Source organism: Manis javanica, chromosome 12 (assembly GCF_040802235.1).
Source record: "Manis javanica isolate MJ-LG chromosome 12, MJ_LKY, whole genome shotgun sequence".
NCBI classification, from domain to species: domain Eukaryota; kingdom Metazoa; phylum Chordata; class Mammalia; order Pholidota; family Manidae; genus Manis; species Manis javanica.
This window is the reverse complement of record NC_133167.1, coordinates 2,043,244-2,060,391: the sequence shown is the minus strand read 5'-3', so window position 1 is coordinate 2,060,391 and position 17,148 is coordinate 2,043,244. Positions and strand designations below refer to the sequence as shown.

Sequence of the window (17,148 nt, the reverse complement as noted above, 5' to 3'; positions counted from 1 at the left end):
TGGTAACTCAGCATTTATTTCCTCCAACTGGCTTTCAAAGCTGTAGATATAAGAGAAGATCATGCCTGCCCCCTCCAAGTGCAGTGGAAACAGTCCCTGTAAAGCATGCTTCTGCCAGAACGGCCCCTCTTTGAACCGTGATAAGGGGTACATTCACAGGTGACACCCTTCATGCTGGCTCGGTCCTCAGAAGGGTGTCAAAGTGCAGATCCTTGGATCCAGTGTCGTGAACGATCAATTTGTGTTGTACATTTTTTTTAAGCTAACAGCAAGTATCGCTTAATGTTATTTACATAATTTTGCTCTTTCTAACCAGAAAGAGGGAGAGGGAACTCTCGGAGCAGAAAGCAAAGCCGGCACACGGTTCTGGTCCCTGGGTGGCCCGTTGCCTGATTCTTCACAATGTGAAACGGCAATTCCTGTATTCCAAGGGCTCATAAGTGTTCGTGACTATATGTAATCAATGTGACTCCACAGTGGGTTTTGTGATTTATTGAAGTCACAGTTTCCAAAATAAATCGTATGTCATTCTTTTTCTCAGCGAGCTTCTCCCATGTGGTGTTTTTCTATTTGGGGAAATTTTAATTGGAAACTGAAGGCCGTTGCCTTTGTGGGAGAAGGCTAGCTTCCCAAGTTAATCTGTTGGGCAAACAGTTGTCTTGTGTCTAGGGCACCAACAGTCCCAAGTAAGACTTGAATGAAGTTGCATGTGGGCTGGAGAACACTTCTGCTCTGGCCCTGCAGTTCTGTGGGACCTTAGGCAAGGCATAGCCTCTCTGAGGCTGTTTCCCTATCTACGAAATGGTGAGTGAGTTTCTGATAGCCCTGCAGCTATCAAAAGTCTAAGAGCCAGTCTGAGCCAGCCATTTCCTAGGTGTACACCCCAAAGAACTGGAAGCAGGTGCTCCAGCGGGAGTTGGTGCATGCCCGTTTATGGCAGCACTGTTCACGGTAGCTAAGGGGTGGCAATGGTGCAGATGTCTAACCTCCCCGTGAGGGAGGGGCAAGCACAATGTGACGTAGCCATACACCAGAGGAGTGTCCACCCACAAAGGGACAGAGTTCTGATTCATGCTACACATGGATGAACCTTGAAAACACTGGGCTCACTGAGAGAAGTCAGACACAAAAGATCAAATATTGCTTGACTCCATTTGTATGAAGCGTCCAGAATAGACAAAAGTGGATTAGTGGCTCTCAGGGACGGGGAAGGGGCTGGGGACATGCTCTTCTATGGGTGTGGGATTTTTGTTCCAGATGATGAAAAATTCTGGAAACATACAGTGATGGTGTTTGCACAACAGTGTGAATATTGTGCACTTACTTCCACTGAATTGTATGTTTTAAAATGGTTAAATGATAAATTTGATATCCTGTGTATTTTACCACCCCAAATCCCCAACATTCTATGGCTCATACCATGGGCCTCCCTGGTCGCCAGTAGGAGTTGGGACAGGAGGTCCTCTCCGCTTTCCCCAGATGTCACCCAGTTCATCCACGCCATTCATTGCCTATCAGGAAATTCTCATCTAGCTGAGCTGTGCCTGCCTAAAAGCATTTTCCTTTCAAAATCTATTTCCTAACGTAGCCATACATTAAAAAAAAAAAGTACCTCAATTCTGATAACACACTGTACCTTTTGTCCCCCCTGTGATTTCCGTGGCGTGTCGCTGTCCCTCCGCACAGTGTCCCTCAACCTCCGCACAGGGGGTTGAGCTCTCATACTTTAGGGGACGGGGACAGAGAGGGAGCGGCCCCAGGTTCTGCACTGCTTGCGGCCCACCCGTCAGCGGAGAGCGTTTCCCACCTGCAGTGGGGGTGACCCGTGAGCATTCAGCCCATCCTGCCCAGCAGCGAACGGGTTGTCAGGGACCCTCCAAAGGTCTGTGTGCCACCAGGTACAGGGTGATTCCTGAGCAGTGAGAGCTGTGGTTCCCGGCTGCTCCTCTAAGTGAGTCCCTCTTCTTTTTCAGGGCCGTGCTGAGGGCTGGGCACGGAGCAAGGGGCAGGGGGTAGCTGTGTGCCTGGTACCATGGGTGCTGTCCCCAGAGAGGGACTCAGGAGGAAGGTGGTACGAAATCATTCAGGGCCACTTGGGTGGTTTTTCTCCCCTTCGCTCTTTTTTCTGTCCTTCCCTCCCCGATCTGCTAACCCTTTGCACACGTGCTGAGTGAGCCGCCTGTGTCCCTGGGTCGTGGCCGAGAGGATCAGGCCAGAGAGTGGCTCTTCAGCTGTGATTCACTTCTGTTTCTTTTTAAAATCTTCACCTTTATGGTGTTAACACTGTCAGCCTTTTGAGACACTTACAGAAACCCCGAAGATAGTGTTGGGCTCATGGACTGTGTTTTGAGAATCCAGGCAGAAGGGCTCAGAATGCAGGGCAGATAAAAAGGAGCCTGGCCAGGAGGGGCAGGTTGCTGGCAGCAAAGGAAACTGGGTGAGTGGGTGCTGTGCCCCATTCCTGGTCCTCTGACCCCCTGCCAAAGAGGAAGCTGCCAGGGAGGGAGGGAGGGAGAAAGACTCCCAAAAGCTGCCAAGAGAGAACTCTGGGTAGGGGCAGCAGGACAGGACCCTGCTTGCCCGCCTACCCTCCTGGCCCGGCAGTCGGTCTGACAAGACCCTGGGTCTCCTGCCCAAGGCAGACGTGTCTTGCCTCAACCCCATCAAGCACCGCCGCAGGGGCTCCTCCCGCAGCCGCCGGGCAGGTGGACCATGTCGCCCACACCAGCAGCGTGGCACGCTTGCCCTTCCAAGGGACGCTCTGCTCCTCAGTCTGGCCACTTCTGCTTAGTAACTGAAGTGGAGGCCCTGCCACGTCCACATGTGTGCCACATGCTGTAGGACACAGGGGCCAGCGCTCCGGTCTGGGTAGGGTGTGTGGAAGGACACACAGAGTCACACTGTCTTTGACTGTCCAGCTGGCTTTCAGAAGCACCGCCCAGGTCGCCCTTGGTGCACGGTGCACAGAGTGACCCCTGCCCCAACTCCCCGTCCTTCTTGCTGTTCCCGAATCAGGTCGGGCCTGGCACCACAATGTCTACCCGGTCAGCTTCTCCCTAGAATATCACTGCCAAGGCTAATAGAAGATCAAGCTTCCTGGAGGACCCAGGGGCTGCATGAATTCTGTCCCCTGGAGCCCTCTCACTCGGTCCAGCAGAGATCGCCTGCAGTGTGTGGCCCCACCCCAGATGGAACGCAGCAGGGACACCCGGGTGGCTGTCCCACAGAACATGGCAGTGACAGGGAATTGGGACATTTCCTGATGTGAACCCTTTAGAACAAGCCCTGGCTCCTAAAACTGAGCATAAGCCATAAAGAAAAGGACTAACTCCAGCTAAATTCAAAGTTTGAATGTCTTTATACCAAGAGACCATGAGAACCAAAATTTTAAATTTATGCCAAGAGAGCCAAAATTTTTAAATGAACCAGGAAGGAAGTATTCACAGCCTATTTTATAGTGGATCAATGTTCTTACGAGACAAAGAGCCTTTAAAAACCCAAAAGATAACAGACAATTACCCAGTAGAAAAGGACGGTAAAAAAAGGAATTTACAAAAGAAGAAATTCAGTTGGCCAGTTAATATGAAAAGTGCTGAATTTCAACAATAATCTAAGGCATTCAAAATAAAATAGGGTGATACTGTTTTTTAATTAAATTGGGAAAAATATAATCATAAATCGCAGCACTGAGCGAAGTGTGAGGAACTAGGCCGTCTTGTCCGTGATGGCAAGATGATCAATAGTAAAGCCTTTTGAAGGAGATTTTGACAATAGTTAAGAAAAAATTTAAAAATTTTAAGTACCCTTCAAGCGAGCAGTTCCACTTTCAGGAATTATCTTAAGTGAACAATGGTGGGTCTGCTGCACAACAAGGAAAATCATCTCAGCTGTGCTCCTGTTAGGGAAATGTTTAATACGTCCTGGGCTGCGTGAGCTGTGGTTTATCTATACACCAGAACACTACACAGTCAGCAGACTTTGTGTTGTAAACTATTTGATAACCGAGGGAAACGGTTACACACGGGAGCAGATGATAAGATCCCAGCTTGGAAATCCGCAGCAACGTGGGCACGTCGGCCGCATGGGTGAGTGTCTCTGAACCGAACGGCTGATCAAAGATCCTTTCCTGGTGTTCTTACTGCTTTTCTGAAAATGCTGTGTATTACTTTTGCAATCTGAGGAAAAGTGCTTTGTAGAGGTGGAGTGGAGAGGGCACACACCAGACCCCCCGGACTCTGGGTAGCCCACCCCCCACCTCTGCGCTCCTGGGCAGTGCTTCCGTGAGACTGCCGTGCCCTCTAGGGGGGCCCACTTCTGCCCCCAGAACTGTCACTCCACGTCACAGCTGTGGACCCACCTGAAATGATACGAGAAAGGGGTCTTACAATATAGATTTTTGTATCTTCTGCAATTGGCCACTCAAGACCCTGTCCTCATTTTTATGCAGTGCCTTTCGTGCAGGATAGTTTAACCCATCCACCCAGCATGGAAACCACGGCCCTGCCGGGCTCCCTAACGGAACCCACAAGCAGCTCTGGGCGACAAGGACTGTGTGTCAGCCTTCCTGCCGCATCTGGGGGCTTTTCCGCGTGATTAATTACAGGAATGAGCTCATCCTTACCCCTGCGTGGTCACCCCTTCTCCCCCCTGCTTGGTTTCAGCGTCTTCATTTGTCCTTTCTTTGAATTCTTCTCTAAATGTTTGGGATATATGTTCTTAATTGTAAACCGCTGCAGGTTTCTGGGAGCAAGCAGGGCAGATACAGGGACCTCGCTGACTGTCCGCCTGACCCACACTGGGAGGCGGGGCATGGAAGGACCCCAGCTTTCTTCTGGAGGCATTCGTCTTCATGAGTCACCGGCAGCAGAAACTTAAATCGCTTGTCCCAAGTTCCTGGTCTGTGGTGTCGGCGGATGTCGGGGACGGGAGGAGAAGATGGCAGTGCCCTGGACTTGCACCCGCCCCTCCTTGTGGGCCGGGTTCTCCAGAACCCTGGGGCTCCATTGTTGGCAGCCCATCAAACATCTGAATAACACCTGCACCTCCTTGGGGCCCCCAGGCTGAGCCGCGGCTCCGAGTCCCCCGTTTCCTTCCCGATGGGCAGCCATAATCTGATTGTGCTCAGCCTGTGTTCTTTCACCCCGGGCTGCATTGGATGCATACTTCTGGCAAATTCTGGGACCACATTGCCAGATGACCGAATCCTTTTCAGAAAGATGACTGACATATTAGTCGGTTTCCATCCCTGCGGGTGGACTGGCCCCGAGGCTCACAGGAGGGAAAGCCCTGTGTGCGCGCCTCCGCCGGGTCCTCGCCTCTCACCCGCCCACCAGCCCCCTACGCGATGAGTGGGGCTTCCATTCTCAATCCGAAACCACATATGCCTTTTGCTGTAGAGACATAAAGAAACCAAGAGGTTAACGGGTTAGTCCCCGAGACGTGGGCCTCCTGCATGAATCAGAGCCGACTGGGGAGCAGGGGTGACTCAGAGCAATGGCTTTGTCTTCTGGCTGTGCAAATAAACAGAGGAGGAGGGCCTGAAGGGGACACCAGGAGTGCTGGGCAGGGGGCAGCTCCCAGTGCTGGAGGGTCAGCCTGGGCAGGGGCCACGCAGGCAGCCAGGACCCAGGCCGGACCGAGACGAGGAGACACCAGGGCAGAGAGGTTGGTGCCCACGGGGCAGAGCAGGGCCTCCAGGAGTCAGGGGAGGTGGGGAGGTGTGTGCAAGCCCTGGTGAGCTCTGTGGAGGTGCTGTGCCCCCAGACCCAGCCACCCTGCCTGTGTGGGCATACGAGGAGCAATGTTCCGTGCTCTGCACCCCACGAGGCCCTTTATTGTCTTTCCCTGAACTCCTATACTTGAAGGAGGGGTCCTTGGGGTCTCCCCTCTGTGGGACCCTCTATGAGGTCCAGAGCATGAGGTCATGGCAAAGCCAGGCCTCCAGAGCCTTGTGGAGGCAGAGGACCCTGGGAGCCCCTTGGGGTGCAGTGAGGTGAGACCAGGACTCAGGGTGGTTTGGTGGGGTCCCCCACCCAGGCCTGGCTGCCAGGTGGTCTGAGTGGCCCTCTCTCCTGCTCCAGCTGGCGTAAAGTGGGCAGAGAATGGCAGCAAGGGCCCCCTGCCCAGGAACACAGAACAAGGGGCATGGGCAGGGGCTGAGCACCCGCAGCGCAGGGCCTGGCATGGGTGGTTTACTGAGCCCAGCGCCTGGCAAGTATCGTTATTTTAATCCTGAAAATGGCCAGTGAGGTTGACGGTCTTCCTCCCATTTCCCAGGTGGGAAGCTTTGGGGCCTAGGGGCTCAGCTGAGGGCACCCAGCTAGTAGTGGGCAGAGCCAGGAGCTGTGCCTTCGGATGACTGTCTGAACAGTGAGGTTTCCCCTCTAGTCAGATATGGCCCAGCTCCTGTGCCTGGGACATGTTGGTTCCCTGGAGATCTCCACTTCAGGCGAGTTAGTGATCCCCAAATGCAGAGGACATCCCCAGAGAGAGCAGGGGCTGGAGCTGCATCCTGGCCAGGCCCTTGTGGCATCTCCTGTGCCCCTGCCCGCTGCTCGTGGGTGTCTCAGCCAGTCCACTGCCTGGTGGAGGTGGACTGCTTCTGGGGCTGCCCCACGCACCTGTGCCTCTCAGCATTGTAGGGCTCAGTGGGGCAGGCCGGGCATGGTTCAGCCTGGACACAGGAGTCCCCTGTGCAGAAGTGGGCAGGTCAACACCCCGCAAGTTATCCCCCTGGGCATCTCTTGGCCCTGGCGGTTCACCTGCATGTCTGCAGATTAAGCCTTTGAATTTGCAGGACCCAGGGGACGACTGGGTTACGTGGTGTGTAGAGCTGGCTGGCTTGGAGTTTGTCTTCCTGTCGTGGTATTAGAAACACATTCCTTCCTACCCAGAGAACCCTATGACCTTTATAAATATGTGGTATAAATAAATAAGATTTAATGCTCTCAGTCAGTAAGGAACCGTCTCCACCATGCCAATAAGTGATCAAATGGGATGCCCGCTAATGGATTCCTGTCCTTCCACCCAGAGACCAGCAGGGGACAGACGGACCATCTTCCTGGGCCCATCTTTCGGGACCTGCGGTCCCCTCTCTGCTGGTCATTCTTTGAAATTTTTTTATTAATTTAGTCTTTAAAAAAATTAAAACTACTTTTTAAGACTAGTTTAAGGTTCACAGCAAAATTAAGCGGCAGGTACAGAGAATTCTGAGACGCGCTCATGCCCCCAGGTGCAGCCGCCCCCATCGTCAGCCTGAATCCACCGTTTACATTAGGGCCCCTCTTGGGGTTGTACGTTTCGTGGGTTTGGACAAATGCGCAGTGACACGCCCGCACCTCTGGCACACAGAGCAGCTCGCTGCTTTAACCGCCCTCTGCGCTCTGCCTGGCCACCACCACCCCCCGCCCCCCAGCGCCTGGCGACCACTGACCTTTTCAGTCTCCATAGCTTTGCCTTTTCCAGAACGTCACGGGGTTGGAATCGCACAGTGTGCAGCCTTTTCCGATCGGCTTCATTCACTTGGTGATACGCATGGCGGCTCCTTCACGTCTTTTCACGGCTTGATAGCTCATTGCTTTTCAGTGCTGAGTGGTATCCTGCCGTCTGGAGGACCGGTTTATTTATCCATCACCTACTGAAGGGCATCTCGGTTGCTGCCAAGTTGGGCATTTGGAGTGAAGCTGCTATAAACATTGTGTGCAGGTTTCTGTGCCGACGTAAGTTCTCAGATCCCTTGGGTAAATGCCAGGCAGCAGGATGGCTGGAGTCCCGGTGAGAGCGCTTGGTTCTGCGGGAAGCGCTGGGCTGCCTTCCATTCTGCGTTCCCACCGGCAGCGATGAGCGCTCCTGCGGCTGTGAATCCTCGCTGCCCCAGGTGCTGTCAGCGCTCTGGATTCCGGCCATTCTCACAGGTGAGGTGGCATCTCGTTACTGTGCAGGCCGTTCTTCTTGCTGTCTGCCAGGGGCACCTTTCCAAGCCACCCAGCCAACGTAACGCTTTGAAACAGCTGATGGAATGAAATGTGTGACATGCCCCGCAGGCGGTGTGGCACCCCCAGCCCTGTCAACGTTGGTTCCAATACGCAAACCTGCTGTGCTGCCCCAGGTCCCGTCACGGCTGCGGGTCCTGCCTGCTGTCCCTGCTGCGCCACATCTCCATGCCTGGCATCGTCTACGATGAGCTGTATGGGGCCGGGAGCAGGGGCTGGCCCAGAGCAGGTGCTCATGAGGATGGTGGAGCAAATGAGCAAGTCCAAGAGCCTGCCTCCCGAGAACATCCACCTCGTGCTCTGTGCCCCCGTGCTGCTCTCCGTCAGCTGGTGTGCCCCCCGCCGCCACCCCTGCACCCCACGTCCTCTCCAGCATCCTTCCTCGGGGCCTGAGGCCATCCTTCTGCGGCACTGCTGTGAGCCCCTCAGCTCGCCTGGCCCTGTCGCTGTGACTCTCCAGGCGCGTCTGTCTGCCCGTGACCCTGTGGGCACCTTCAGGACCACATCTTGGTTGTGTACTCCCCTGCCTGGCCCAGCTCACTGCCTGGCCCATGGATTGTTTATAGGGTGTTTGAAGGATGCAAAACGGGGATCACGGGAAGATCCTCCATTTCCCTACCAAGCACACAAAGAATTTATGTTGTGTCTGTGGTGCACAGATACTTTCTTGGGACAGGAAAAGGCACGTGTGATTTCTGATTCCCTGGCTGCCCTCTGAGCAGAACGCACCCGGCAGGTTGGTGATCTTGGACTGGGTGCCTTCTGTGGGCTTTTTCCATTCTAGAAGCCAGTGGCAGTTTGCAGGAGGGGACTGTGCAGGTGTAGGGGCCACATCCCCTAAACTGCTGGCTGTAGAAGGGGGTAGGGAGCAGGGTTGGGGAGGGACACTCAGCACATCCCCCAAGGGGAGATCATAGCAGGAAGAGGTCTGTGTGGACCGCAGAGGGGAGATCACCACCTGGGGGAGTGAAACGCCCTAGCTGTGTGACATCATCTCCCCCGCCCGCAACACACACACTTCAGTGAAATCCACGCTTCCCACCAGGCTATATGCAGTGCTTTGAGGCTGGGGCATGACACGCAGAGCCCCCAGCCTGGCTCCTGGGGGGCTGTGATGGGAGACAGCCACAGCTGGGTAGCTTCAGTGAGATGGAAAAGAGCGTCTCCCTGGGGCTGTACGCGCCCACCCGCCTGCTGTGTGCTGGGTGCCTGGGGCTGGCACTGGGGCATCGTCATCAAACATGTGTCTGGAGGCTGCACACAGGCTGCACCGGGTGTGGGCTCTGCGGACCCCCGAGTGTCGTGTCCCCAATGCCTGGAAAGCAAATGCTGAAGGGCAGTGCCATCCTCATCAGAAGGAAGCTGGTGGGCTGGTGGGGAGGCCGGAGAAGCAGCCCTCGGACCCGGGGGCGCATCCCTAAAGGCCGTGGGAAGGAGCATGGTGGGGACCAGCTGGCAGGTGTGCAGACCTGGTGGAGGAGGGGCTGGGTTGAGGGAAGCCTACGTCATAGGGTGGGCAGGGCGAGGCCCAGAATGGCAGGGATGGAGTGTCCAGGGGGTTCCCAGGAGGACCAGCCCAGGGGGTGGCTGGCCGTCCTGGTTCCCTCTGCAGGAGCCTGAGCCGCCGGGGCCCCCTGGGTGCACCAGCCGCAGCTCCCAGAGGGTGGGCAGGCTGCTGCCTGAGCTCATCTCCCATGCCCACTGTGCCTCCCGTGGCTCTGCAGCTCCGGGGGTTTAGCAACAAACGAATGAATGAACACCCTGGCTGTGGGCTTTGCTCGGAGGTGCAGCGTGGAGGCCATCCGAGTCACCCAGCACTACGGCACTGCCAGCCCGGACCCTGGTTCTCCCACCTCAGCGTCACTCTGACACGCTACCCTTGACTGGACCACAGGAGCCCAGCTGCCCTTCTCCAGAGAAAGGATGCTGTTCCCAGGGCAGGCAGCCCAGCGGCTCTGGTGGGACAAGCTGTGTTCTGAACTGGGTGAGTCTCTGGGACCAGGGCCCCCAGCCATCTGTTGCCCTCACATGCAGGTGCAGCTGGCTGGGCCCAGCTGGGCCCAGCATGGACAGGATGTATCCTGCTGGCTCGGCAAGTACTGGGGTCCTGTGTGCCAAGCCCAGCACTGAAGCGTCCCTCAAATCCCCAGGGCAGTCCAGCGACAGGGCTGGGGTCATTCATTGCATTTTCTAGAAGCAGCTGTGGGTCTCAGAGGGATCATGATGCTCAGGGCAGTTCATGCGCTGACAGGTGGCTGGTTTGGGGTTGAACCTATGCCTTCCGACCCTGAGATGGTACCTTTTTCCCAGTCTCCAGAGTCCTGTGGTCATGAAGAGAGACCAGTGCTTGGCCTGTGCTCCCGGGTGCCCGAGGTCTGCGCAGGGCAGCTGGATGCTCTGCCCTGGGGGCTCTGCCCGTGGGGCCAGTGGCTGCAGGGACTGACCCTGAGGACCGAGGGGTACCCCCCGATAAGGTGTGATGGGCCGTGTTTTCAGGTCGCGTGGAGCAGGTGTGGGGGATGCAGATGCCCGAGAGTACCAGCTGTACCCTGCAAAGGACAGGGCCAGGGGTGAGTCCGCAGGAAGACATCCACGTGTGCAAAGCCCACTTAGAGAGTGGGCAGTGCAGGCTCGCGTGCGCCGAGCGGGAGACCCCGCGAGGAGGGAGCCCTCGGAGAAGTGATTTCCCAGGAAGCCTGGCGTGGGCCCCTGCTGCAGCTTATCTGCCACCTTGGAGATGGGATTTTGTATTTCCAGGAAGAACAATCTGGGTTCTCTCAATGAAACCTTCAGGAGACTGGCAACAGAAACAAAAATAGACAAATGGGACTATATCAAACCCAAAGGCTTGTGTGCATCCACAGATGCAGTTACCACAGTGAGCAAGGTGGCCCACAGAATGGGGGGAGCTGCTTGCAGATTCATAGCCAGAGCATATGAAGAACTTCTACAATTAACCACAGAAGAACCCCAAATGTTTGATTTAAAAATGACAAAAGACTGGAATAGGCATTCTCCAAAGATGATATTCAAGCAAGTACATGAACAGACGCTCGGCATCACTGATCACAGGAGAAATGCAGATAAAACCACACCGATGCACCCCCTCACGCCCGTTCTGTTTTGTCCTGTTTGTGCCACCGCAAAGCAGAGAAGAAGTGCTAGTGGGGACGTGGAGTCATTGGAACCCCTACGCACTGCTCGTGGAAACAGAAGACTGTGCTGGTTCCTTAAAGACGTGCAGGTGGGGCTTCCGCATGGTGCAGCGGTCCTGCTCCTGGGCGTAGGCCCAGAGAGCCGGAAGCAGGGTCTTCCGAGAGATGGCTGTCCACCCACGCTCAGAGCGGCATCACTCCTAACAGCCAGAAGGCGGAGGCATCCTAAGTGCTCACCCAGGACTGATGGATAAAGTGTGGTTTGCCCACACAAGGGAGTATTATTCAGCCTTAAAAAGCAAGGAGATTCTGACACTGGCTATGCCACAGATGAAGCTTCCGGACATTACGCTCAGGGAAATAAGCAGGCACAAAAAGACAACGACGGTACGATTCCACTTGCAGGAGGTCCCTAGAGCAGTCAGGTTCGTAGAGGCAGAGACTGAGGGAGGGAGAAATAGGGGATTGTTTCGGCAAGATGAAAAGTTCTGGAAATTGGTTGCACAATGTGGATATTCTAAATATAATTGAACTGTGCACTTCGAATGGTAAAGATGGTAAATTTTATGCTACGGAGGGTTATTCTGAGGTGTGAATAAACTTTTTTTTTTAGTCCAGGTATGTTAAATACATTATCTCATTTGACTTTTACAAACTAAAGAGATGGGTCTTTTTTTATTGAGATATAATTGACATATAACACTATATTTCAGATAGGCAACATAATGATTTAATATTTGCATATACTGTGAACCAGTCACCACAGTAGGGTTAGTTATGTCATCATACATAGGCACAGAATTTCTTTTCCTTGTGGATGTGAACATTTAAGATTTTCTCTTAGCAACTGTCAAATACACAATCCAGCATTCATAACCACAGTCACTGTGCTGTACCTTACGTCCTCAGGACTTAAAATTGAGTATTTATAACAAAATTTGTACCTTTTGATCCCATTCACCCAGTTTGCTTGCCCCTCACCCTCCACCTCTGGCTACTGATAATTTGTCGTCTTCCTCTTTCTGACTTATGTCACTTGGTATAATGCTCTCAGGGTCCATCCTTGTTGTGGCAAACAGCAAAAGTACCTTCTTTTTTACAGCTGAATAATATTCCACTGTGTATATGTACCACTATTCTTCATCCATTAATCCACTGATGGACACTTACGTTGTTTCCATGCACATAATGCTGCATATATTTTTTAAATTACAACTTTAAAAGCCTTCAGGAGGGATCCTGCCATATTAACTGAAAAAGGAGCCCCTTGTGGGCTGAGTCGCTACCACAGGCCCTGGTGGGGTCTTGCCCTGCTGAGGTTCCCTAGCTGGGAGTCTGGGTCAGTCCTAACTGTTCAGGGCCAACTTTTGGGCCCCCACACTGAGTGGTTGGCCCAGGCAAGGCTGTGTTTTTTGCTCATTTGCCTCTTACTTCCAGGGGCGGGAGTTCTGGGCTGCCATGTGAGACACAGGAGGGACGGCAGTCCGAGCTTGAGGGCCAGGACTCCGGCCAGGCCAGCCTGGGGGCTTGATGGGTCAGAGGGGAGCTCCAGGTGCACGGCCTGGGGAGGCAGGGCCCCCGGCACCTTCCTCCAGGAAGTGCCGCTCACCGATTTCAGAGAGAAGGTTGAGTCAGACCTTTACAGAAATTGTCGCCCCTGCGCATCTTTCTGTTTGTCTGCATTTAGATTCAGTAACTTCAGACCGACTCTGAATAGGGAAGGTGGTGCTCTTTGTTTTCTAAGAACTGGATTAAAGGTCTATCAGTTTGATACAGATACGTGTCTTCAAGGACACTCAAACAAAAACCTTCAGCTATTCTTGGAATTGTGAATTATGAAATAGCACATGCAGCGCGGGAGAGATGGCCTGCCAAGGAGGCGGGCACGTTGGGCCCAGCAGGTGCCCAGTTGGCAGAGCCGCCCCGGGCAGCTTGGTGAGCAGACAGCCAGAAGCCCCTGTCCTGCAGGGGGAATATCTGAAGGTCACAGACATATGGCCAGAAGCGGGTGGTTCAGAATAGCTGGCACTATGTGAGGGGTCATCCCCTCAGAACCCGCCCTTCACGCTGTGCGCACTTAGCACCGGCCGTCGGCAGCCCTTATGCTTGCACTGGGACGCGGAGCTGGTGGTGATTTGGTCTCTCCTTCGGAGGATCCTGTCCAGCAGGGAGACAGATGCATAAGCAACCAGTTAAATACCACATGCTTGTGTTGGGTGATGGTGAGGAACAGAGGAGAGGGCCTGGCGAGGCGGCGGGCCGGGCGAGCAGAAGGTGGTTCCTGCCCCCACGGAGCTTGCCCTGGTGTGGAGTGGCAGCACGCAGGGAACACAACAAAAAGCAGGTCCCTGGGCAGCCGTCACAGGCGCTGTGACCGAGAGTGGCTGGAGGCTGGCGTCCCAATAGCCACTTTGTGTCTTCTCTGCAGGGGCTCCGAGCAGGGAACTCAGTGGAGTGGGTCCCACTGAGACCGAGGACCAGCAGTCTGTGCCGGAGCCCAGGTGGAGGGCACAGGAGCGTGCCTGGGGTGTGGGGTGTGCACGGGGGCCAGGGGGTCCAGGGATGCCGCAGGGAGGGGGTCGCAGAGCCCGGTAGCTGTAGCCACTCTCCTGTGCGCCTTCTGGAGCACGACTCAGCGTCCTGCTGAACCACCCGCCGTGGGAGGATGGAAGCAGAACCTGACCAAGAGTCGCATTCGTCTTTGAGAGATTTGATAAGAGAGGCTGTAAGGAAAGTTCTGGAACATCTCAGCACCGAAACACAGTAATGGAACGTGCTGGCTCAGTTCGTGTTAATGAGAAGCTGGAAGCCTTGTTCCCTGCCCCTCGTTTCCTGTCTGTGTCTCCAAACCCAGCCTGGGACTGGGGACGCTGCTGTACGCCGGCTCACAGCCCTGCCGGTAGCTCGCTGTACGGTTGCGGGTCCGTACTTCCTCAAGAAAAAGAATCCTAACTCGCCTGCAGTTCTGCATGGCACGGAGATGTGGTCCATGTGTCAGGGAGGTTGGGAGCCCATCTGGAGGACACCGGGCCCACGGCAGGCAGGCAGCACACCAAGGGCAGTGTGGCGATGCATAGGGACTGTTTCCCCAGCTTATGGGGTCCCGGGGAATCTAGGACCAAGGCTGGCAACCCCAGGGGTTTGTGACCATCATATTTCAAGGGACACAACAACTGGGGACATGGCTGCCGAGACACTTTCTTTAAATCCTGTGTATTACTAAGTCTGGAAAATGAAAACCTAATTTGCTAAAAAACCCTGAACTTCATATTCAGTATTCCTCTTTAGTCTCATGCTATTGGGCTTAAAATGTCCTATTTAGTTACTTAATATTCTTCTTTTACAAAAGAATGGGAAAAATGTAAGGATGCAGGCAGATGAGACGTTGCAGTGTACCCCTGTGCCTCTGCAGCAGCCTGCCGAGGTCTCACGATGATTTGTATCATGGTTGGACAGCGGCCGGCTGACCTGTCCCTGCTGGACGCCGGTCTGCACCAGCCCCACCCAAGTGCATTTCCAGCTGCCAGCTGGTATTTTTCTAAAGACATAAATCTTGGCCCATTACTCTTCTGTAGAATCTGCAGAGCCTCCCCGACTGATGATAAAGAGGTGATTCAGGCAGGAGAGGTGCCTGCCCTGGGCATCCCTTGGCACATGAGCCGTCCGGTGCAAGTAGCCTGCTTGAGTGGAGTCGGTTTTGGCCTCTTTCTGCCACACTGGCCTGCTCCTCAGGGAGCCACCTGCCCTCATCTAGGCCCTGCCAATGGCTTCATGTAGGATGTGTGAAGGAGCAGTAATGAGTGAGGTCAGTCGAGGATGAAACCGGTTGGGAACGCTGGCAGGATGGCAGAGCACGCACAAATTGCACAGGCTGACGTTCTCTCACTGCTGGAAGATTCAGGAACAATGCACAAAATGTGAAGTACATTCATTGGCCTTCCTCCTCTTAAAAAGTTTGACCCATGTGGGCAAACCTTGGCAGGTGCGGTGACTCCTGCAGGTTGTCACCATCAGGCCCCAGGGGACCCAGCTCAGCCTCTTCACTCTGGGCTGGGACAGTAGGCCCTTCAAGGGACCCTAACGGCAGGTGAGAGGGAAGGTCCAGCCGCAGGTCCCAGCCAAGGACAAGAAGGCCAGTTCAGACACCCCTTAATGTCCCTCCCCAGCCTCCCCCAGGGGGAAACAGATTTAGCCAAAAGATCAAAGAGGAGAAAATTAAGTCTGTGTGCTACTGGTCAAATGTCCTAAGGAAGGCTCTGCCCCGTGGCCTTATTCTTCCTGTAGCTGGTGTGTGCTTCATTAGGAAGCCGCAGAGTTGCACACCACCTTGAACAAGCACCAGCTCCCAGGGAGTTCGACATTTCAGAACAGATGGGAGCCAAGGAAATGCCGTGGGCTTCAGCTCCCCGGCGAGGGCCGCAGGAGTGCTGTGAGTCAGGCCGACAGATTCCCGTGGCGTCAGTCAATCAGATGACTTTCTGGGGGTCATGGGGCTTTGAGCAGCTCTCCCCTGTCCCCAAGCACCAAAAGAGTAAATAAAGAGATGGACAGGTTACTTCACAGATCCTTGGCAAAGACCCCTGGAATGGAGTAACTCGGTCCCATGGGAAACTTTACTTTAGAAGATTCTGATACAATAGAAAAAAAGTAAAAAAAGACAAGGGAACAGGTTTCTCATGGAGCTCCCCCCACCTTGCAGGGCTGGAGGGGACGCCAGGGTGGCGGTGGGGGCCTGACAGAGCTCCGTCTCACCCCACAGGGAGGTGTCCGAGGGTGACCAGGGCTACCAGAGGGGAGTCGAGGTGAGGGGACTCTCCCTGACTCATGACTTTTTCCTTTACTCCTAAGAATTTCAAAACTGAGAGCAAAGAATAAGAAAAAATAACTGCAAAATATTTCATGAACTGTCTCGCAGAGAGACGTCAGGCTCAAAGTGTGTTCTGTCTGGATGACTCTCTTCTTATTTCCAGGACGGTTCAGATAGAAATTAGGCACCTTGTGTGCCAGCTCCCCCTGGGGACTGAGGACTTTATCTCCCTCTGGGGACAAAGCCCCTCTTTGGGGTTAGTCCCCAACACCCAGAAACTAGTTCAGAAAAAAAGAACCCCTTTCAGAGTATTTGCCATTCTATGATACCAAACCCTGTCCAAGATAAAAAACAATCAACAAAAAGCAACTAGACCCATATCATAAGGCATTGAGATCAAATTATAGGTAAAGTGTTAGAAAAATAAATTTAGCAGTGTTTCAAATGAATAAAGCACGTGACTAGGATAATTTATTTATGGACTGGAAGGGTAATTTAGCGCTCTGGTACCTTTGCTAGGGTTTTGACTTATTCTGACATTAAAACTGTTCACAGTCTTCACCTTAATTCAGCATATCCACAGTCCCAAGAGGAAATAATTGCCTCAGTAAATGCTGAAAATGTAGTTGAGAACATTTAACGTATTTTGGATATTAAAATCTCTCTTTTTGGTATTTTAAACCTCCATAAGCTACAATAAAAAGATTCTTTCTCACCTTCATAGAGAGCATCTATTTCAGAAGCGATGTCACAGTGAGGTCACTAAATATAAGCCAAGAGTTTTCACAAATATACTGTTTTGTTACATTGCCTTGAACTTTTAAAATGATTCTGTAAACAACAAAAAGAAATAGAGGTAGGTCTACTAGAAAGCAGAACAATACGAAATATTGTTTGGGGATGATACAATTGTCTACCAGGAACCTTGTCCCCCACCCATTCTCCAAAACAGAAATCCATTCAAAACCATTCAAAGCAATTTTGAGGGGAGGCCAGTTACTAATTGATGATAATTTTAAAAACATACTCATACATGTCAGCAATAACTGATCAGATCATATAATGAAACAAAAAGATGCAGTTCAGAAAAACAAAAAATACAATACCTCCTCTACACTTGATGAGAAAGGTGGTGAACTTTTTTGAGGCAAATCTCTCAGCTTTGCTAACAATTTTTTTTGAATGAGAAACTCTG

At 53.2% G+C, this 17,148-nt stretch overlaps 1 protein-coding gene across 4 annotated transcripts in view; it reads left to right on the top strand.

Moving 5' to 3' along the window:
* The window catches only part of TWIST2 (twist family bHLH transcription factor 2), a 48,012-nt gene that overhangs the window by 8,916 nt on the left and 21,948 nt on the right, over positions 1-17,148 (top strand). The gene's annotated exons all lie outside the window — the stretch shown is intronic.